This window comes from Argentina anserina, chromosome 5 (assembly GCF_933775445.1).
Source record: "Argentina anserina chromosome 5, drPotAnse1.1, whole genome shotgun sequence".
Classification (NCBI taxonomy): domain Eukaryota; kingdom Viridiplantae; phylum Streptophyta; class Magnoliopsida; order Rosales; family Rosaceae; genus Argentina; species Argentina anserina.
Genome location: NC_065876.1, coordinates 11,485,460 through 11,509,617, shown reverse-complemented (window position 1 = coordinate 11,509,617; position 24,158 = coordinate 11,485,460). Strand labels below are relative to the sequence as shown.

At 40.2% G+C, this 24,158-nt stretch overlaps 2 pseudogenes; one reads left to right on the top strand and one right to left on the bottom strand.

Moving 5' to 3' along the window:
* Positions 1–18,071: 18,071 nt before the first annotated feature.
* On the top strand, positions 18,072–21,826 carry LOC126794933 (carbamoyl-phosphate synthase small chain, chloroplastic-like; annotated as a pseudogene).
* A 92-nt stretch (positions 21,827–21,918) lies between these two features.
* LOC126795514 (IRK-interacting protein-like) lies at positions 21,919–23,104 on the bottom strand (annotated as a pseudogene).
* Positions 23,105–24,158: the final 1,054 nt, after the last annotated feature.

The following is a 24,158-nucleotide window of genomic DNA, read 5'->3' as shown; positions in this document are numbered from 1 at the left end:
ATAAACCATATGCACCAACTTGGTGATGTACGTGTCTGATTGATTTTTATTTTGTTTAGTGCTCTGATTGGATTGCCGTGACCTTGATTCAATTATGCATGGTTGTTTCTTATCCCACCAATTCTCAGATTATCTTTTGTGTGATATATATAAGAGGATCGACAGCGGACGTCGCTGCTTTCGGCGACCGGCGACACGTAACGACAGCGTGGATGGTGACGGCCCTGCTTCCCTTTCCTCGCGCTCATGTTTGTACTGGTCGAAACTCAATCGCCAGGCCACGACGGTGGGAATTTGTAAATTTCCATAAATTTCAAGGTTATGAGAAATTTATAGATTGAGGTCGACATAGACAAGAGCAACGGGAGAGGTGAGCAAGGCCGGCACCATCCGCGCTGGTCGCCGGAAGCGGCGATGTCCACACTTTTGGTGCACTGCTGACGTCCGCGCTCTAATCCACATGTGTGGAATCTGCTTGACATGACGTTATTCAGTTTTATAATCTAAGGATATAATTATGAATGAAGATGACACGACTATATATAATGTATTGTTATATGAAAACTTAGATGGAGTGTTAATAGTGAGTATACGTTGTAGTGGATAGGTCTCGTAGAGAGCAAACTGTGGAAATAGATTTGTGGGAAGCAAAGGCAGTAGTAGTCTCATAAACAATTGAAATATTATAAATAGTGTGTTGTTGGCCGAACTCAGGGCCTCTCGCCTACAAAGAAAATACTTATACCATAACGGCATAACTACGTGCTATTAAAACCTTATAACTTTCTTCAAAGAATGTTCCAAGAAAGAATAAAGTTTGATATAAGATCTATAACAAATGACCATAACACATTCTTAACCATATGAAGTAATTAAAAGATTTGATGATGATCGAGGAGGATGTGATTTTGGAAGTAACTCCAAAGAATTCCGATTAAACCGAAAGAAATAAAGAACATATCGTTCTTAATCGCCCTAAATAGTTATAATTAATTTGCAAAAAGATTCATATTCAAATACTTTCAAGATCTTCACCTAGGCCCCGTTTGGTTAACAGGAAATCATGCTATAGAAAATGAATTCATTTTAGTTTCCATCTCTAAATATTGTTTGGTTGTCATTTAATATTTGAATGGAAATAAAAAAATGATTTTGATTGGAAATTGACTTCATCTTAAAACCTGAAATGAATTACCTACCTAGGGGTGGTATTCTATTTCCATTCTCATCAATAAAGACTAATTTTTTTTAAATTGTATTTTATTTCCTTATAAATGAGTTTAATGAAAATTTTTGATCAAATATTTCATTCTAATGATTTACTAAAATAATTCTAAATTTTAAACTCTGATATCTACCAAACACTTGTATGAAATTAACAAAACATTTTCTATTTCTATATCAACCTGGAAAGGAGAACAAATCATTTTCATTTTCTCACATTTCATTTAAAGAAACAGGGCCCTAGTGGTTTAGCAGAAGCATGGATGTTTTAGTAGTGATGTGGAACTCGTACATCTCGAGCTTGAACTCTTAGAATATTACTTAGCGTAATTTATTGAATTATTAACGTTATCATGAAATTAGCTGCTATGTCATGTTATATATATCTGAGCCTCTGAAAGCTTAAGAAATCTTTGAGATACAATAATGCAATTAGAGTTACAGTAATATATATATATATATATATATATATATATACAAGGCTTTTCACTTAAGGAGGTCCTTATTTTAGCTTAAGGTACGGATTTTCATTTTTAACTAACCTTTCGATTGCATTTTTACATCTCCACCGTCCAATATCTAGGTTATAACGTACAGATCATCTCCACAAAATTTCAGCCGATTTCATGATCGTTAAGATATTGAACTAATCAAAACCAATGGACGTATTGAATTTGTCAAACCTAAACTGTTCATATTTGGAGTAGAAAATCGAAGTAATGAGTACCTTAACGGTTATGGAATCGGCTGAAATTTTGTGGACATGATCTATACATTAGTACCTAGATATTTGAAGGTGGAGATGTGAAAACTCGATCGAAAAGTTGGTCAAAAATGAAAATCCGTACCTTAAGCTAAGATAAGGATCTCCTTACCTGAAAAGCCCCGTATATATATATATATATACACCATTTTATAATATAACAGAAACCTAAATATATCTTTGATGTAGAGAACGCAAAGAAACCTGAGTTCATCCACAATGCAATTGTCTGAATAACTTAGAGCATTTTTAGCAATGATAATTATATTTTAGTTAAATTTCAGCCAAAATAGCTTAAAAGTTATTTTGGCTAGTCAATTTATAAATATGTTTACATCAGTTCTCTTTATTTTAACTTTATTTGAATTCAAAAGTATTCGTTACATGGGTTAAAAAATATTTTAAATTTATTTATAAATTATATATAATCCATATATGAAATGTTTAAATTCAAATGTTTTAACTTTAATCTATCTCGCTGACAAATTTATAGAATGTGATAGTTTAAAGTTAAAATAAAATTATAATAGAGGGATGCAAACCACTAATTTTCATATAAAACTAAAAAGTTATAATAGACAGAAATGCTCTTAAGCTACTAGCTAGAATAGCTGGTCTCCCATGCATGCCCGTTTCATCCTAAGTCAATTACTCTTCCATACTATTAATTAAGAAAATTATTGGCCAAGCTAAGCACTTTGCTTGGGGATGAAACAATTAGGACAGCGCCATAAGCTGAGAAGAAGAGTCGGACAGAGCGACAACTCAGACCGACCAAAGACAAACTCCATGTGAAAATTGTTTGTAAATTCATCATATTTCATTATTCTAGTTTTGAACTTTAACTTTGCAATCATGCATTTTCATGCTTTGTGCCTTTCTTTGATTCTCATCGCAACTTTGTCCCCGCCACCCATACATTTTTTATTTGTTTCTCATCGGAATATTCTGCTCACGATCTGCTGGTATATATCGCAGGCTGGCAGCCTGGTGGTTCTTCTTCGTCGGCGGGAGATCCATGTAGAATAGGCAATTTGTTTGTCCAATATGAATGCCCCAAGTCGCCAAGTGTCTCCCTAGGTGGGCGTTTGCTTCGACTAGAGAAAAATAGAATAGTCTAAGTTCTAGACCTTATATGAAGTCCAGAACTTACATGAAGACAATTTGATCGAGCTTTGACATACTCGTAGATATGCTTACATCTCATTACATCATATACTATTATATGGCATATGTCAAACATCAAAAATTCTACAACTCCGGATTAAAACTCAAAAACCAGATTATATATTTTATTTTCTTTACAAGAAATGAGAGACAACATCAAGTGTTTGGAAGTTATTGGAACAATACGTACTCTTTTGATTAATTTGTTTGTTTAATCAAATCATAGTGATAAAGATGGCAGAAGAACATTGTAGACTTCGTTGAAATCGACCTAGACAATATGGGTTGTCTCGCTTCTTCCTTTTTGCTTGTTTATTAGTACAAACATCATGATCACCTTCGTTTCCCCATTGCTTTCTCCCTCTATTTCAAATGGTTGGAAAAGCTTTGTTGGGTCCAAATTCATTCCCACATGGTAGGCTTGTTTACGCGTTACACTCACTTTTTGTATTTGGGTCCTTAATTAGTTGGTATCTTTTCCTTTCGATCGTTGATTGGAAAAAATCGAGTGGTTTGTGTTCAAAATATCCTTGAATAGTTAGTTTTTCAATTCTTGTCTCTCTGTATTCCTTAGAGGGTATTGAGGAATTTTAACCAAAACAAAAAACAAAAACAAAAAAGAGGGTATTGAAGTATAGATCGAAATAAAAGAAGATAACGCGCAGGCAACTTGTTCTCCTCTCTTTGTGGTGTGCCGAATCTAATCAAGTAATAGGTTTGTGTTCAAAAGTGACATTGAAGTGTTTGCTTCTCATTTTATATGTATCTATGATGTATTCTTCTAGGGTTTCCATTACAGAACTAAGAAGAAGAAAAATGCGTCTAGGCTGGGTTTTACTCTCTTTGTGATTTCCTTCTGTTCATGAATAATTAAATAGAGCAAGCAAAACTTGAAGTATATGCTTAAATAAGTAACAGGGTATTTGTTGGATGTACCCGTGAATGGTTTCCTTTATATTTTTTTTTTATCTTTAGAGCATCTTTAACATATTTTATATTATAATTTTTTAGTTATTTTAGAGAATATGTTTAGTTTTTTACAAAATATAGAGACTGCACCAGACTCTAATATAACTTCACTTTAACTTTAATCTATCTTACTCGACAAATTTATCGAAAAAGATAACTTAAAGTTAAAACATTTCCTTATAGAGAATTATATATAATTCATAAATATATTTAAAATATCTTTAATCACGTAATGAATGCTTTTGAATTCAAATAATGCTAAAATAAAAAGAACTGATGTATACGTAATTCTAAATTGACTAGCCAAAATAATTTTTAAGCTATTTTGGTTAAAATTTAATTAAAATATAGTTAACATTGTTAAAGATACTCTTAGGAGGAAAGCTTATGGGTTAAGGTATGGGTATGAAAACAGAAAGAGACTGATCCATTTGGGCAACCGGTAACGAGAAATTTTTCAATGCCACCGCAACACCACGTGGCAATGCCTAGTGGTCTATCATTCAAATCACAATTTGACATGTAAGATTTAATTAGAAAAATTATATTTAAGCTATTTTGTCAAATACTATTTTGGGTTTCTTTCTAAAACCATATACCTACACTCCAATACCCTAAATCCTAAACCCCCTAAACCCGAAATCCTAGATTAAAAGCATCAATACCCATAAATGTCATTTCACAAATAATAAAAATATTTTAAATTTGTTTGAGGATGAAATATTTGTATATTATTGAATGATATGGGGGCCTATATATAGGCATTTACAACACCACAATCCCGTAGGATTCAGAATCCTAATCTACTACGGAGATGCTAATCTATCTCCTATTGGGAAACCTATTAGGCTAAGACACACATAAGGGTAGAATGGTAATTCTCCCGGAACACTCCCCCTTGTGTCGCATGCCTAGGTTGCATGGTGCACAACGTTGCCTCGGTAAAAACCTTGTCAAGCAAAACAAAAACCTCTTAGGTAAAATAAAAGCTTGATCGAAGGGAAAAAGAGCACAACGCACCAACTACTTAAGGATCTTAACATGTGATGTAGACTCCCCCTGAAGCCTACCAAACTCTAGTGTTCCGATAAACGACGCATGCCAATGCTCTTCACATGTTTCACAAAAGTAGATTTAGGCAAAGACTTAGTGAACAAATCCGCAACATTGGATTCTGAACTCACTTGATTGATCTGAACATTCAAGAACTTCTGTTGTTGAACGTTGTAGAAGAACTTAGGCGAAATATGCTTGGTGTTGTCTCCCTTGATGAAACCTAACTTTGTCTGCTCTATGCAAGCAGCATTGTCTTCATAAATGCACGTAGGTTGATCAGTTGTAGAGACTAATCCACAAGAATCACGAATATGGCGAACAAGTGATCGTAGCCACACACATTCTTTAACTGCTTCATGGAGAGCGATGATCTCCGCGTGATTCGAAGAAGTAGCAACAAGAGATTGCTTTGTGGATCTCCAAGATATCGCCGTATTCCCAATGGTAAACACATAACCGGTTTGAGAACGAGCCTTGTGAGGGTCAGAGAGGTACCTTGCGTCGGCATAACCAACTAACAAGTTGTTTGGAGTCTTTGCATCGGGGGAAAGAGCTGCACGGGACCGGTTGCTGCTCTCGGCACCGCGCACGGTCTCCATGCCATGGCGGCCGGCGGCGTCGCTGCGGCGTACGGCGGTGGTGTGGGGAGATACCGTGGCGGTGTTCTCTCTGCAATAGGGGTAGAACAATCCCATGTCAAGGGAACCTTTCAAGTATCGAAACAAATGCTTGATTCCATTCCAATGACGTAGCGTAGGCGCGGAGCTAAATCTAGCTAATAAGTTCACTGCGAAAGATATGTCCGGTCTAGTGCATTGAGCAAGATACAATAGTGCCCCAATCGCACTAAGGTATGGAACTTCAAGACCAAGAACTTCTTCATCATCCTCTTTAGGACGGAAGGGATCCTTCTTGATATCTAGACTTCGGACGACCATGGGAGTAGACAATGGACTGCATAGATCCATATTGAAACGTCGAAGCATCTTCTGCGTGTAATTTGACTGATGCACTAAGATGCCGTCGGCCCTATGCACAAGCTCAAGGCCGAGACAGAATTTCGTCCTCCCTAGGTCTTTCATCTCAAATTCCGACTTCAAATAAGACACGGTCTCTTCAATCTCGTCAAGAGTACCGATTATGTTCATGTCATCAACGTAGACCGCAACGATGACGAATCCGGAATTTGTCTTTCGTATGAACACGCATGGGCATAGTTCATCATTCTTGTAACCCCTTCTCACCAAGTATTGATGCAATCGATTGTACCACATTCTTCCGGATTGCTTTAACCCGTACAATGAACGACGTAATCTGACTGCATGAGCACTCCGTGGTCTGGAGGCACTTGATGGAGGTAAAGGTAGTCCCTCAGGAGCTTTCATGTATATCTCTGCGTCAAGATCCCCATAGAGATAAGCTGTGACCACATCCATAAGCTGCATGTTTAGTCTTTCGGACACTACCAGACTAATAAGGTAGCGGAAGGTAATGATGTCCATAACAGGAGAATAAGTCTCTTCATAGTCAATACCAGGTCGTTGTGAGAATCCTTGCGCCACGAGTCTTGCCTTATAGCGCACGATCTCGTTCATCTCATTACGCTTACGAACGAAGACCCATTTATGTCCAACAGGTTTGACATCTCTTGGAGTCAATTCAACCTTTCCGAAGACTTCTCGCTTCGCTAATGAGTCAAGTTCTACCTGGATTGCTTCCTTCCACTTCGGCCAATCTGCTCTGCGTTCGCATTCAGCTACAGAGCGAGGTTCAACGTCGTCTTCAGACATGATCTCATGTGCGACGGAATAAGCGAAAACGTCATCAATGCATGTAGTGGCTCGGTTTCGGACCGACTGCTCACTTGTGTAGTTCACTGAAATTTCGTTGTTCTCTGGCATCAAACAAGGTTCCATAGCGTCCCACGGTAACACTTGAGTTGATTCATGGACATAGCTGTAATCAGAGACAACTTCATACGATGGTGATTCATCGTTGATGACGCGCTGTGCCTTAGTCATTCGCTTCTTTCTAGGTTTTGAATCCCTAGAGTTTATCGGTCTCCCCCTTTTCCTTTGAGGAGCCGAGGCCGAAGCTGCTCCATGCCGGGCCATCTCGGCATCGTCGCCACAAGGGGCGCCGGCAACACCACGGCGTACGGTGGTGCCGCCGCCGGCCTCCGTCCCACTGTCAGGGGCGGTGCCAACGTTGCTAGGTCCAAGAGCTTGTCTTCCACGCCCGTATTTCGGGACATCCAACCGTGTCGGTACGTTCGCAGCGGGTATGTTTGATCTCGTCACTTTAGCAATATCTACAAAGCCGTCGGGCATCGAATCCGCGACTTTCTGGAGGTCGATAATGCGTTGCACTTCTAACTCGCTTTGAGCAGTGCGGGGATCATAATGAGACATAGTGGGGACACACCACGTCAATTCCTGATGTTCATTTGGAATGATAACATTCTCATCTCCCCCTAACGACGGGAAGCATGTCTCATCAAAGTGACAATCTGCAAATCTTGCAGTAAAGAGATCTCCGGTGGTTGGTTCTAAGTAGCGGACAATCGTTGGGGAATTGTAGCCAACATAGATACCTAATCGTCTCTGAGGACCCATCTTAGTACGCAACGGAGGCGTAATAGGCACATAAACGGCGCAACCAAAGATGCGTAAGTGTGAAATATTGGGTTCGTAACCAGTTACCATCTGGTACGCACTAAACGCTTGGTTAGCCGCGGGTCGGAAACGAATAAGTGTCGCTGCATGCAACACTGCATATCCCCACGCAGAGACCGGCAGGTTAGTACCCATAACCATTGCCCGAGCAACAAGCTGAATACGCTTGATGGTAGCCTCTGCTAGACCGTTATGTGAATGAACATGAGGAACGGGATGTTCAACTTCGATCCCAATAGACATGCAGTAATCATCAAAAGTTTTGGAGGTGAATTCTCCAGCATTATCCAAACGAATGGATTTGATAGGATAATCGGGGTGGTGAGACCGGAGTTTGATGATCTCAGCTAATAACTTAGCAAATGCAGCATTCCTTGTGGATAGCAAAGCGACGTGTGACCAACACGTCGATGCATCAACCAATACCATAAAATATCGAAAAGGTCCGCATTCTGGTTGAATAGGTTCACAAATGTCACCTTGAATACGTTGTAAGAATAGAATGTTCTCGGTTGAAGCCTTAGCAAAAGAATGACTTCCTTGAAATTTAGCAAGAGAACAAGCTTTGCAAAATGAGCGATGGGCATCAGAGATTGCCATGGAGGCATGTGAAAGCACGGGAGGCATCACAAGCTCCTGTGAAGGAGGGGATGCCGCCACCGACGGCATGAAAGCCGTGGAGCTGCCGAGTGAGGCATGCTCGGCCTCACCATGCGGTGCATGGGTCGGCACGGCCTCACCGTGCGGAGCACGGGTGAGGTGATCCTCCAATCGCTTCCGGGACTTGAAAAATGGATGACCATGTGAATTCTTAAGAATTCTAATCATCATATCACGTCCATGGTGCCCGAGACGGGCATGCCAAAGCATATAAGAGTCCGAATCACAAAAGTTGCGTTCAACCGCATATGATTCAAAGATCCGAATGGAAGTAAGATACAAACCATTCCCAAGACTCTTCATCTTCTCTAAGATGCGGCGATGACCTGCTTTCTCAGAGGTAACACAAAGATATTCCTCTCCATTCTCAATATAAGTATCGAGGTGAAAACCATTGGCACGTATGTCCTTAAAACTTAGCAAGGTGCGGGGAGACTTCGGCGCATAAAGAGCGTCTACGACATTAAGAGTCGTACCATTAGGCAACATGAAAGAAGCAGTGCCTCTTCCTTGAATGATGGATTTCGAGCCAATCATTGTAGTCATCGAAGAAGTCGAGAACACTAGATCCGTGAACAACTGCATGTGTCGTAGGACAGTGTGGGTGGTTCCGCAATCAGCTAAACATTCGATTTCACCGCGTGACATCTACAAAATGACAATTAAGAGAGTCAGTGACACGGGAACAATTCTATACAATACGCCGTAGGATATTGTAAGAAAGGGAATCAGAACAAAGGTCGATTCCATCAAATGTATCACATGGCAATAGTACTACATTCTTCAACTAAAGAGTTGGAAATCATGGTATTGAAGCAGTGAAATACCAAACAGTAAATGAGGGTGGTAGAAACCATCCAAGAATGGTGTGGAAAACACACACAAAGAGTACCGGTGAGTGCATATAACGGACTTGGAGAAAACCGGAAAAACAAACTGGAAAACCATGTCAAAAGAACTCAAAACCGGGTGAATTTTGGACGAGGAAAACGTGGCAGCAGGTACTGCTGCAATATGCCGGAATAATCACGAGAAAACGACGAAAGAATCGTCGAAAAACTCGGTGGAAAACCGGCGGCACATATGGCCGGAAAAACCGGCCGGCGGCTGTCGAAACTGGCCGGTATGGAGGCCGGGACTTCAGGTCCGACAGGGGACGCCGGCAGGAACCGAGTGGCGGTGCCGGAAACGCCGGGAAATGGCTGGAAGACGGCGAATACGTCGGCAAAACGTGCCGGAAACGCCGGAATAGTAACCGGGGCCGGCCAAGGCAAAACGATGTCGTTTTTCGACGTTCCGAGGTTCGTTTTCCAATTTTAAGTTCCAAATTCACAATGTAGTGCTATTGGAGTCCCATGTAACCCAAAAGTGTCCAATTTAAAAACCACGTGAGTTGCACACGTTGATCATCATGCTAAGTGTCGGGTAAATAAAATTCTCAAAGAGATCGTCTTGTAAGCAAGAATTGAGAAATTTTATTGAATGTCAATCTTTAATACATCACACATGAACTTCTAATTCCAAAATCAAAAGACTATTACAAAGTCAATGAAAATAACAATGGCGGTTGGCCATAACGATACTTGAATCATAAAGCTAAAGAAGCTAAAACGACTAATCAAAGTCGGGAGTATCCATGGTAGCAACCGGAGGCCGAACTTTAGAAGCAAGGGACTCGGGCTTCATGGAGATATGGTGAGTCTCGATCTCATGGTCCTCATCCACATGATTCGATTCGGGTTGTAGAAACTTCTTGTAGGCGGAGTAAGCCTTGATCATCTCTTTGCTAGCGCGACAATCGCGATTAAAGTGCTTAAAGGAGCCACATTTGAAGCATGGAGACTTGCCATTACCGGAAGTGGAGGCATGAGGAGGCGCACGGCCTCCTTGGAGTGTGGGACGGGGACGGCCTCCCCCTGAGGGTGCGGCGCCGCCACCATCACGGGTCCATGTATTGGACCGAGGCCGAGATCGGCCTTGTTGCCTCCCACCACGAGAGTTGTTATTTTGGTGCTGATATGGAGCGTTCCTAGATTGATTCTTTTGCTTAGGAGCTTTCCCATAGTTAGACTGTGGCGTAGGAATTCTTTTAGTGCCAACAAGTCTATTGTTGTTGTTGAGGAGAATCTCAGAATGTCTCTCCTTCTTAGCTAAGAGTGCCATTAGGTCGGCAAAAGACCAGATCTTCCATTCCTCTACATGAGTGCGGTACGTATGAGCTTGAACCTCATAGTTGATTGGAAACGTGTCCAATGTCTTATTGAGAAGATCTAGGTCGGTCTTGATGACACCAACGGTGCCAAGATCGGATTGCAAGCATAGCATATCCTGATTGAAATCATCCACTCTCTTATAGTCCAATAGACGGATGTTATCCCATCTAACGGTCAATTCAGGAAGAAACTTATCATGAACGTTGTTGTACCGCAAGCGTAGTTTGTCCCATAATTCTTTAGGATCTTTTACGTTCAAGTATTGCCTCTTGAGAGTTGCATGGATGTGACGTCTCATAAAGATGAGAGTCTGAGTCTTAGCCATAGGTGGGAAATCAGCAGGAGGGTCGGCAAACATGCCTTCAATCCCTCGGCTCTCGAAAGCGAGTTCCATGTCGGAAACCTAGCGGTGGTATTCCTTGCCTTCTAGATCAAGAAGGCCAAATTCCGGTCGAGATGGCGATGACATCTACAAACACGAATACGGAATCGATTAGATTCAAGTATAATAGGAATTAGAAGGGGTGACGTATATGGTCACAAGAAAAATCGATGCAAACGGCGATACTCATGATCGCACCCAAAACAGCGGTGCACTCAGGCGACCACACGAAAATCGATTCACTTCCCTTTCAAAACAATCGTGACTCCCCCAGGACCGTCACACAGAAAACATCGACCAAGAGGGAAAACTCATCCCTCTATAGTCTCATCGGCGTTATAAGAAATGCCGGAATTAAGACAAGAAGAAGGCTAATAGCGCCTGATATAATATATCTATACGTTCAAAAGCGGGAACGTTTATGAAAAATTTACCTTGGAAGGTTTGTAGTATACGGGAGTAGCTTCTCTTGAGCGAAGTCCTTGCTTGTGAATTTCACGTCTCTTGCGTGAATATGCGGGAGGAGCAATTTTGAGTGATTTGATGCGGGGACTTGCGGGGCAAAAAGATTTCTTTGCGGAGCGAATGCGGAGGAAGCTCTGCGGGGCTGCGGGGCTGCGTGCAGGGGCTGCGGGGCTGCAGGGCTGCGGGGCTTGCGAGGGCAGGGGCTGCGAGGGCAGGCAGGGGCTGCGGCGGCGGCGGGAGGATGCGGCGGCGGCAGGAGGCTGCGGCGGCAGGGGGTTGCGGCGGCAGGGGGTTGCGGCGGCGGAGGAAGGGAAGAAGAAAAAATTTCGGAAGGCTCTAAAAGATTCAGGGTTTTAGGGCTTCGTGCTGATAACGTGTTTGAGGATGAAATACTTGTATATTATTGAATGATATGGGGGCCTATATATAGGCATTTACAACACCACAATCCCGTAGGATTCGGAATCCTAATCTACTACGGAGATGCTAATCTATCTCCTATTGGGAAACCTATTAGGCTAAGACACACATAAGGGTATAATGGTAATTCTCCCGGAACAAAATTATAATTTTAGTGTAATAAATCTATGTGTCAAAATATAACAAACAAAGAGAACTACTAGACATTGTCACGTGGTACTACGGTATCATATAAAAATTTCTCACCGGTAACACCTTCCTAATTTCAAAACACCAAATTTAGGTTTTGGTGCCTCTTGTTGTGGTTGAATGAGACTGGAATAATTAGATTTTCTTCCCCAACTAATTTAGATTTCAAGAAATGTGGGTTTGATTTGTATGTTGAAGACAGTATACCTCTACCAGGACCTGCAATTGGCTTTTGTTTATTTGCATTTGCTACGTCTCGTAACTAAATTCAAACTGAGATTCCTCTGTACATCTCGTAACTAAATTGATTAACACATACGCGTATTCATGAAATGTCAAGTATTGTGTATCAGAGCTCCATTATATTCCGACGACTACATCTATGTGAAGGCTTTCTAACTTCGTATAAGAAAGTCGGTCCAAATGTATGTGCTTCGGGTAACTACTAGCAGTGCATTTCAAAATAGCTGTGCTGCTTCCTGTACTGATTCAAAATTAGATTGTACTTACCCCGTTACGACTAGTTTACCATCTGCGGCAGCTTCCATGGATTGAGAAGATAAATTTTCTAGGCCGTTGCGGTGGTTGACACAGATGCAGAAGTGACAAGCAATTTTAACGAAAGACAAAGAAAAGGTGGTAAAACATGAAGGCAATCCACGGCAGTAACACTTGCTGGATGCATTAGATTGAGGCATTGAGCACTATTAATGATTCAAGGGCCAGTTTCGAAATGTTGGTTCAGAACTTTCAGATGTTTAGTAGTTTTGGAAAATTTCAGGCCAGCCAAAATGTAAAATCGCCACGATTTTATCTTGGCAGACAAACAAAATTCAAGGCCGGAATATTTACTTTGGACGACAGGTTATAGAAATAACCGACACTACTATATGTATATACGACTACACAATGATTTATCAGAGTAAGCAAATGTCACAAGTTGGTGAGCTGCAAACTCATACATTAATAATTAATTCCGTAGTAGTAATTAGAGAGACAAGCTCCAGGAACATATGTATCAATCGATCAAAACATTTCAACTCAACTCCATCTATGTCAAGGGTTTCTTTCTACAAGAAAGTCGATCAAAATACATGTGCTTCTCCGAAATGCAAGCAATGCAACTCAAACTAGTTGTGCAGGTCAGGCATAATCAACACTTTGCACTGGGAAGGAGTTTCAAAAACCAGGACATAATCCCGTCCTTCAAAATTATCATGTCAGCGAGCTTCACAGTGGAATACAAAAGAGTAGATAAATTCCCTATCAGGCCTCATGTGGTGGTTCGAACTGAAGGGTTGAAGTGCCAGCACTAGGTCTCTTCCTTTTTCTCTGCTCTTGCTGTTCAACATTGGAGCCAGGGGACGATGCCAAGTGTCTCCAATCTGTCTTTACTATTTGCATTTCAATGTCTGCAGATGGGCACTTGTACTCAAGATTGTAATCCTTGATGTATTGATGCACAGCTCTTAGATCACCTAATAGACCATCTGCCACCACCTCCTGTGAGCAATAAGTAAGCCTTCGTAGTAGGATGGCGATAAAATTGACATTTAAAATACAGTTCAGAAGTCTGGCTAGGAGTTAGCATACCTTTTCATCATGCGAAATCTGCAACATGGAAATTGCTTCAGAACACTTTTTTGTATCTTCTGCATATTCTTTTAAAAGGTAGACAGGAGGAAGCTTGCTAGTTAACTTGAAAGCGAAAATATATCTAACAGCCTCAACAAGTTGCTTCTGTTCAACAAGGATCTGGATAAACTCTGCCATGTGTGACATAAAATAGTGAGGTTACAAAAGGAGATTTGCATTGTACTAATATAAAAAAGTAGAGGACAAACAGTACACTGAAAAACTGAATACTTATTGACTAAAGAAACTTACCACCAATCTTCTCGGTAAAACCATACGCCTGGCATAATTCTAGAGCCTGTTTATGCCTACAAATCAACCCAAGATGCTTTATAATCTCATCAGTATTCAATGTAGAAAGCAATCCATAAGTAGCTAGAAAAAGCAAAAATCCTACACTCTCCAATGACATTTCAGTATTTCCTTCCATCTTTTCTTTCCATAGGAGAGATAGCTTTATTGCTTCTGCTTTCAGATTAGGTCTATGTGCGGGGAGATTCTCATTAGCGCCTCCAATTGGCAAATGTTACTAGACATGATACTTGCTTCAAGTTCTCCATTTTGCTGGTATTCAGCAAGATACTTTTGGATGCTATCCAACATGAGTTCAGCTGGGTCTGATGACAATGGAACAGAAGCAGCCACTATATACTGATGCTCTCTGAAAGGCTCATCTAAGAGCCCTGACACATTCCTTGCATCCATAGTGACAATCAGTTGAATATTTGTAGCAGGAAAGTTCCCTGCATTAGTAGATGCTGGTTCCACCTCTTTGACAAGGGGAGAAATGCTGCTGGTCGCTATGCATTTGCAATAAACAAAGAAAATGCAGTAAGCAGGGTTAGTGAGTGAAGATTTTAAAGATAAATAAACAAAAGCTACATTGTGGTACTTGTGCCTTGACTAAAGAGGTAAGATGTGGGGTTGGAGCAGGTGTCCGGTAGTCAGGGCAAAGCTACTATGTTAAGCCATAACAAGCAAAACTGAAGCTAAACCATAAAATAGTTGTTTCACATTTTAAACAACAACAGATGGTATCTGAAACATTTATAATCTCCAATTCTGAAAACAAATGATTCATTGACACACATTTAGTTTTACTAAGTTTGTACCATGTAAATCATGGGTTATAACTCTATGCAGTGCAACAACGCTGACGATGCCAAAGACCAGCAGTATTTATATGATCAGATAAATAGTAGTTTCAGACTCTGAGCCCAGTTGACTAGTTTACAAATAGGGGCTTAGGAAACTGTTTACAACTTTTGGCATGTTATTGGAGAAATCGTACTTATGAAAGTAATAAAATAATTGTAAACATCAAATTCATCTTTGCAAAATATTCAGCCTAAAAGGAAATGACTACTCAAAACAGCAAAGTATAAAAAAGGAAGTAAACAGGGCACTTATACGAACACAAAGACAAGACTATAACCATCCAATATTCCAATTGTCATATCCAGTGAAGAGGATTTAAATATTTCAGAAATACTTTTTAGTCATATCTATGGGTTGGCTATAAAGTGAGAAGAGTTACAAACACAGAGGGAGCTTACAAGGTTCCTTATCTTAGACACCGAGAGCCCTGCTTAATTCAGCTGCTTGTTCAGGCTGAGTAACTAGAGAAAGAAGACTCTGAAGCTCATTAGCATCATAAGCAGAGGATAATTTAAACGCAGTTACAAGCCGCAAAAAAGCCAAGACCTCAACTGAATTATCAGTAGCCACTGTCATCTTGCCCATTCCAATGAGAAGCCAACTTCAATGCCTTCTCTCTAACCCCAGGATTAATATCAGGTGACATCCTCTCAAACTCCTAGCTCAGATCAAAATCAGTCTCCAGGTTTCCCACATTTGAAATCGAAGGGTAAAATCCTTGCATCGCATCCAAAACCAAATTTCCTGGGTCTGATGACAATTGAAAAGCAGCCGACATTTGGGTACGCATTAAGTCAATCCCCTTCAATTGTTCAATCATGAAAAACTGCAAGCCTCTACCATCCATATCAACGCTGGACCTGGACTCATCAGTTGCAGATGAAGGCCCAGTGACCTTAAAGTATCGGGCCATCTTCACCTGAGAATCAAATTGTTTTTGATTTAAGTCAAGCTCTTTTGCCTGTCGTTCAAGTTCCCTCTCTTTTTTATCAGAACTATCTGGCAAACTGAAATAATTTGTTCTTGTCTGGGTTCAAGCTCTTTTTCCCGTTGTTCAAGTGCATTTTCTTTCATCTCAAGTAACTTAGAGACTGAATCGTTTTGTTGCTGCTTGAACCCAAGCTCCTTGGCTAGATTTTCAAGTTGTCCCTCCTTCATATGGCCGATTGATTCCATTTGTTTGTGCTTCATTTCAAGCTGCCCCTCTTTCTCTGAAACAGATGGCAAAGTGACTCAAATTGATGCCGCTTCAATTCAACCTCTTGGCTCTGCTGCTCAAGCTCATTCTCTTTCATCCGAAACATCTGGTAGACCCAACCAATCTGCTGCTGCTGCTGCTGCACTTCAAGTTCCTTCTCCTCTCGTTCAATTCCACTCGACAACAACCCCAACTGTGTCTCCCTCTCTTCAACCGACTTGCTTCTCTTCTCGCAATGACCTCACAGCCAAATCCACCTCCTTTTATTTCACCTTAACATCATCCAGACACTCATTAACCCTATTCTCAATCACATTTACCTCCTCGAACCTCGCCTCGACTTCCTTCTCCTTCAGTTCCAGCTTCGCAACACACTCCTCAATCCCCTTCTCTTTCAATTCAACCTTACACCACCACTCCTCCATCAACTTCTTAACCAAATCTCCATCCATTTCCCTCATCTCTCCCTCTCTCGATTCACTAGGTTTCCAAATTTCAGCTCAATTTCAGAAACCCTAACTGTACGAATGCGGAAGCTAATACATGAGCTACTTGCAGACCTTGGACTAAACTGGAGCGAAATGAAAACGATAAAAGCTTTTAGGGCTTCGAAAACCTAGCGGAGCCGGAAATTGTAGGGACGGTTCATTTCGTCGAAACCCAAACACGGAGGAGAAAACAAGTCGGAGACTTTACCGCGGGTTGTCTCTTTGCGATTTCGGAGAAGCGAAACGTCGTCGTTTTGGGTCTTTTTCTTCTTCTTCTTCTTCTTCTTCTTCGTCTTCAGGCCAGAGTGGTTTACTCTGCAAGGTTTTGAAGGCCTGAGCTGTGAGCCAGTTTGAGACTATGAGTGAGGAATTAGAGTCAATAGAGTGTTGAAATTGGTTTTGATCAGGGACCGCTAGTTTTTAAAGTACAGAAATCCGACGGATGATATTCATAATGAACAGTAGGGTCTGACATTGGCTTCTCAGAGAAGCTATTAGCTCTGCACCTGACACCTGTCCCACTTTTTCAAAGTAAATGTCCATGGCAGTACAATAGGCAAGGTGCATTAGTGCATATAGGCTATAAGGTGTAGTTGGAAGAAATTACTGGACTTGTGAGTTGTGACGCTTGTTACAAATGATAGATATAGAATTTTTGAAGATATCACAACAACATTAGTACCTTTTATATGGAGCATAATGACCTAAAAATACCTTTAAAGTGGATAGTTGAAACTGTACTTTGCAAATACAAAATAAGTAGCTATTATTTGAGTGGATAATCAACAATAGCATTATAAGCTTTCCTAGAAGCAGTCTCCTAGTTGAAGTAGGAAATCATTAAAACTGTTCAAGTGTGGAGGTTTTACTCCGGATGAACAAACCAATCATTTCCCTCTGACCAAATATATTCTCTATTCTCATATCTAATTGGGACGGGCTGGCACTGGACATAAAAGAAGTTGACAGAAGAGAAACTGAGAAACATCATTGGCTATTGTACATGCACCAATATATAGAGGGAAAACTTCATGTCTCTCTCCCTCGAGTAAAACTTCAGTTGATGGATCGATGGTTGTTAATATCTTGTAATTTTTTTCACTGATGAAAAGATTATGTATATCATTCTTAAGCGTCTTATTATCTCCTGATCTTATATGATTCTTCGGCCCTCTTCTCTTAGTAGTGGCTGGTGCACATTTATATGGTTGAACCTCAAGTCCTATATATGGTCGGAATTGATTATCCAAGTTCTAATTTGCAGACATATACCCAATTAAAAGCCGCCGGCTATCTACCTAGTATAAACTAGGCTGGTTCGATGACCCAACTCTTAATCCAATCAGGGTCCGCTCCTTCTCTATTTATACCTAATTAAACAAGGAAACCTGTTCATCTCAGCCGCAACTCAGACATAGAGACAGAAAAACACAGCAGCAATGAACTTGGCCCTCATAAAGCCTTTACCTTTCTCTGTTCCAAAGCCTCAAAACCCTTCAAAGCCTAGGGTCTTCACTCTCCGATGTTCCTCCTCCTCCTCCGCTAACGCCGTCTCCGGTATAACCCACTTTTCCTTACTCTGCTTTGGTGGGTCTACTTGTAAAGATTCGATTTTTATGTGATATTGGTTTTCTTTTTTACTGTGGGGTTGATTTGTTAGTGACTTGAGGAGAGAATCAATGGGCTAACATGCAGTGTTTTAGTTTTAGAAGAATAATAACCAATAGGGTTGGTATATGTTGGACATGTATCTCAACGGCTCAACGTTTTGGGTGTTGACACTATGCTTCAGTTACATTCTGTGCTGAAAGTTCAAAACTTTTAGGGTGGAATTTTGTTGTTTACAGCAAATTGGAGTACCTTCACTGTTTTTTCTTTGTTTTTTGTTTCCTGGGTTTGGTTATCAGTGATTGCCTGACTATTTGGAAACTTAAAAATTGAAATCAAGGGGATCTTATGAGTATTCTTGTTATGTAGTATTATCAGATTAACATATCAACTTTAGTTAATCTGTTCGGATGTGTAATTTGTAAATTTGACTCGTGGTTGTAGCAGCGGTGGTGGCTGGAGATTCTGGAGAACATTGGAACTTTGCATGTTGGTCCCTTACATATTATATCTTTGTGTTTTATTTATTTGTTCTACTCTTTGTGCTTCAGACTTGCCCAAAAGACCTTGGAAGACTCCAGATGCTAGATTGGTGCTTTCAGATGGTTTTTCCTGGAGAGGAAAGTCATTTGGTGCTTCAGGAACCCAAGTTGGTGAAGTTGTTTTCAATACATCCATGACTGGGTGAGTTTGGCTTATAAAATTTGTGTGTCTTGTAATCTATATTGACTTGCTGGGTATGGAGGCTTCTATCTCCAGTAATGCATCATCTATCCCCCACAAGAATGAAGAGACACTCCCAAGAGTGTGCCTTCTGTTAAGAAATTTTATACAACCATCACATTTTGCACGTGAGAGTGTACAGAAGTCCACTTTTGTGGTGATGGAGATATAGTCCTTGCATTGGTGAAACTAGTCATAAAAAATAAAATAAAAATAGTCATCTTAGATTTAGTTGGGAATCATCAAGTTCGGGTTGCTCATACATAGAGTCTCTGATACATTGATATATATGTGATTTCTTTTGCAGGTATCAAGAAATTTTTACTGACCCAAGTTATGCTGGCCAATTTGTGGTGATGACAAACCCCCAAATTGGAAATACTGGAGTAAATTTTGGTGAGTAAAGTTTCCTTTCATAAAATTAGAGAATTATACCGTCTTGAATATCAAGAAATCTGATGTTGATAATTTCCATATCAGATGATGAAGAATCAAGCCAGTGCTCCCTTCGTGCTCTAGTGATCAGAAATTTAAGTATCAGGTATAACCTTTTCCATATACGGATGTCAATATTGGAAGTTTCACTGATTGATCTGTTCTGACTTAATCCAACGAGTTGCTTCTGTTTGTTCCTTTTCAGTACTTCAAATTATAGATGTGAAAAACCCGTTGGCGATTATTTAGCAGAAAAGAATATCATGTTATTTCGTAAGTTAAACCACAGATTACTCTTGAATGCACCGATATTTTCGAAATCATGTAATCTGGTGTACTGTGCTGTACATCTTTTAACTTCTGGTGTTGACCTTGATGCTGCTACTACAGATGATGTTGACACACGTGCTATCACCCGCATAGTAAGACAACATGGAAGCCTTATTGGTGTTTTGAGCACAGACCAGACAAAAACAGATGAAGAACTATTGGAAATGTCTCGATCATGGGACATTGTTGGTAAGGATGTCTTGAAGTTTGATTAAAATTTCATAAACTTCATAGTTTTTCAAAATCTAACTTTGCACTTTGCAGGGGTTGATCTAATAAGTGGTGTTTCGTGCAAGACTCCTTATGTATGGGTTGATAAAACCAATTCTGAATGGGAATTTATGTCCGACCGAAGCGATGCAAACGCTTTTCATGTAATGTTCATGTTACGTTCTATTTTTTTAGTAGTCTTCTTCAGTATTTTGTTTTTGGGTATTAAACTAAAAGAGGGAGGAAAAGGATACAAAAATGTAAGAAGCTGAATGATACAAGAATTTGATGGTTCTCGAAGTAAACAAACACATTTGTTTTCTTCAGTTTTAGTCCTACCTCATATTCTTACTCTTCTCCTACCAATCTCTCCATGCGTCATCTTCCCTTTACATCTTTGTTTAACCATAAGGAATAAGGTCACAGTGCAGTCTCAACTGACGCTTTTCTATGGCTATGAATTGTAGGTTGTTGCATATGATTTTGGAATCAAAAGCAACACACTGAGGCGATTGGCTTCCTATAATTGCGAAATCACTGTCGTGCCTTCGACAATGCCAGCATCTTAAGATGAAACCAGACGGTGTCCTTTTTAGCAATGGCCCTGGAGATCCATCTGCGGCTCCATATGCTGTTGAAACAGTCAAGGAGATTCTTGGTAAGGTTCCTGTCTTTGGAATATGCATGGGCCATCAGTTGATTAGCTTGGCATTAGGCGCTACAGTTTTTAAGTTGAAGTTCGGTCACCACGGAGCAAATCATCCAGTCCGTAACCTTCGTACTGGAGTTGTTGAGACAACTACTCAGGTGTGTGAACTCTACCAATTTTATGTATAATGTAAACTCTACCAATCATAGGTAATACTATGAATTCTTTTGTTTAAATTTTGCTTCTGTTGGTTATTTAAAAAAAAAACGACACGATATATATTTAAATCGGTTAAACGGGTTGGAAACAGTAACTAAACGGGTGAAGTAAGAATTGACAGCCCTAAACTGAACTATCTCATGAAGTAATTAAGAATGTCAACAAGCTATTTTGCGTAACTGAGGTGATGCCATCTACATCTATTAATGTTCCTTATTTTCATTTTGTGGCAGAATCATAACTATGCGGTTGACCCCAAGTCACTCCCAGATGGTGTAGAAGTAACTCATGTCAATCTCAACGATAATACCTGCGCTGGCCTTGCGTTTCCTGCACGAAACATAATGTCTATTCAGTACCACCCTGAAGCGTCCCCAGGACCTCATGATTCAGATTATGGTAATTTAAATTATGCTTTATATATGCTGATAGACATATATATCCATCTTACCAATATTAAGCTTGTAATGTGGGTGCTACACCAATAGCATCAGAATACCCTTGTTGATAAAACTCTTCATAGTATGTATGTATATGAATTCCATTACCATATGAAAGGTAAAGGTATAGTTCATAGCACGGGTATCATTTTTCCCAGTTGCTTCTTGCCAACTGTTTTCTCAGCTCACACAACTAAAACCTCCTTTTAGATTGCCAACTGTGTATATGAATTTATGGAATTTTTGTTGTTGCAGTTTTTCGCGAATTCATTGGGCTGATGAAGAGAGTGAAAGGCAATGCATGAGCTATATCTCCATTGAGCAATGAATTGAGGGATCAAGCCTAGAGCATCATGGTTCCAAATGCCGATACAGACATCCAGGCCCTGCTGTCTGACTCTGTTAATCCCACTGCAGTTGCAGAGAACTAGTTAGAACTGTTTTTTCCTTTCTCTACATTCAGTATGTTTGTAGTGGGTATTGTGTAACAGTCGAGATAATTTGTCGCCTTTTATAATTGGTGTTTTTGAAGACCAAGTTGCTTAGCCACCCCTTGTAGCTTGTAACAAAGAACTATCTCATGAAATCATGTCAAAAGATTGTGATCATGCTAAATGCTTGGAAGTTGAAACTGTTATTTCATTACAACTGCATTCCAGGAAATTTTGGCTGGTATAAAGAAATTGGATGGAGAATGGAAAAGAAAAGATAAAAAGTCAACTTGCCTGCAACCCTGCAAAGAACCTTGCATCTTAAGACCCATCCTGAACATAAAACCCTGGCATGACCATGTGATCTGTGCCTATCCCTAAATACATATGTCTTCCATGTAATGTGGATCAAAGCTCCTATTCTCTTCCACCCTTAGAATCCCCCAACGGCGGACAGAATGAAAATTCATTTGCTAACAAATAATGCTTGAAGAACTTGCTCGGGCCATGGTCTAGTCCAATTTAGTGTTGTAATGACGCAAGTCATCGTCTGATCACAGGACTTGCTGAATTCTTCACAGTACTAATTTGTTCCCTTCCTTAAGACTTCATTCCAGCTTACCTTTCTTAGTACCACGAATGAAGAAAACTGCGCTTGGCGGGCTTGTTGAGGATCTAGAAGCTTCGGTGGGCCATGCTTCTGAAAAACACAGTTCTCAAAGTCTTGGTAGAGTGAATAATTTATGATTGCTTCCAAGTGGTATGACACAGCTTTCGAATACTCGGAATGTGAGACAATTTGAATGGTTGAGGAGCATGTTTAAATTCTCTACCAAGGTCTTATCTGTAAGTTCAAATTGTGCTACAAGAATTTTGCAGAATTGTCTTACTGAAAGTCTTGCTTCGGATACTATCTGCAAAAAACCTTCTACCATAACTCGCTGACCGGCATCATGTTTTCTGCAATTCCATTACTTGATTTTCCTAGTCTGTTTGGGAGATTGCCTATTGTTTCTGGCATTTGAAAAATTCTTCTTAGCAGTGTTGCTTGTCTCAAAGCCTTCTTCAGCTCTTCACAGTAAGTTTCCAAGTACTACTCCAGCTTCTGTTTCCAGCTCTCCAAGAGAAGATCTCATCTCAGACATCTCCTTTAAGGCGGAGTCTCTTATCTCATTTGCTTGTATGAGCTTTCTTCAACACTTCCACTGATGATATCACAAAATTTTTGTAGACTTGAGAAACTTCTTCGGTCCGAGTTGGAGAACTTCCATTCTTGTACTTCTAATTTAACTTCTGAAAAAACCACGACATCACTCCCCTACTCTTTGGTTGTGATTGCGTAGTAGAAACATGAGAATCTGTAAATGCACAACAATGTTAGAATTTCTTCTGTTCATGGTTGTATTTACAAGTTCACTTGTTATATGTCACGACCTCAAAATTTCGAGTATGAAACTCTAATTTCGAAGTCATGAAAAACTCTAAAACAATCTCAATAAATCGAAATCATTTTAATGTCATAGTGGATCATTTCTGAGTTCAAAATACAACTCAGACAAACCGATTATTACAAACCAAATTTATAATTCGACATTATAACAAATGGAAATGTATAAATCCTCACATAAATCCTCACCACAAGATATGATAAAAACAACTTCGAGTTTTCATAGTTGTCCTTCGATTTCCACTAATCGACACCTGCGGAATTATCCCCTACACCATCGAATAAGTGCACTGAGATTGTAAACACAAACCCGGTAAGCTTTGCAGCTCGTATGAGTAAAACAACAATATAACTCGCATATCAATATATATGAAAATCCACAAATCAACAAATATAAATGCACTCATGACTCATTAGATGGCTCATCTGGTTGTCTAATAATGTGAAAATATTTATGCTCATGAGAGATTGGGCAACCCCTTAGTTTACCCAAATGCATTTATAATACGGGTACTCATGAGCGTTGGTACACCTCTGTTACTCCTCATGTAGTACGCCGCCAACATTGGACAACCATCTGTCATCCAATATCAAAAATATATGGGTACTCATAAGCGATAACCCATCTGTTACCTCGTATGCAGTACCCCGACATACAGACAGACTAGAGCACTAACTGTATCGTAACTTTTGCCCGGCCAAAGGCCAGGTTCTGACATGTCAACACGTCCGAAGACTGGTCCGAAGACATAACACGTCCGAAGACAAAACACGTCCGAAGACATAGCACGTCCGAAGACAAAACACGTCCGACGACAAAACACGTCCGAAGACATAGCACGTCCGAAGACATAGCACGTCCGAAGACAAAACACGTCCGAAGACAAAACACGTCCGAAGACAAAACACGTCCGAAGACATAGCACGTCTGAAGACAAAACACGTCCGAAGACAAAACACGTCCGAAGACAAAAACGTTTTAACAATCTCAATGTTAAAACCAC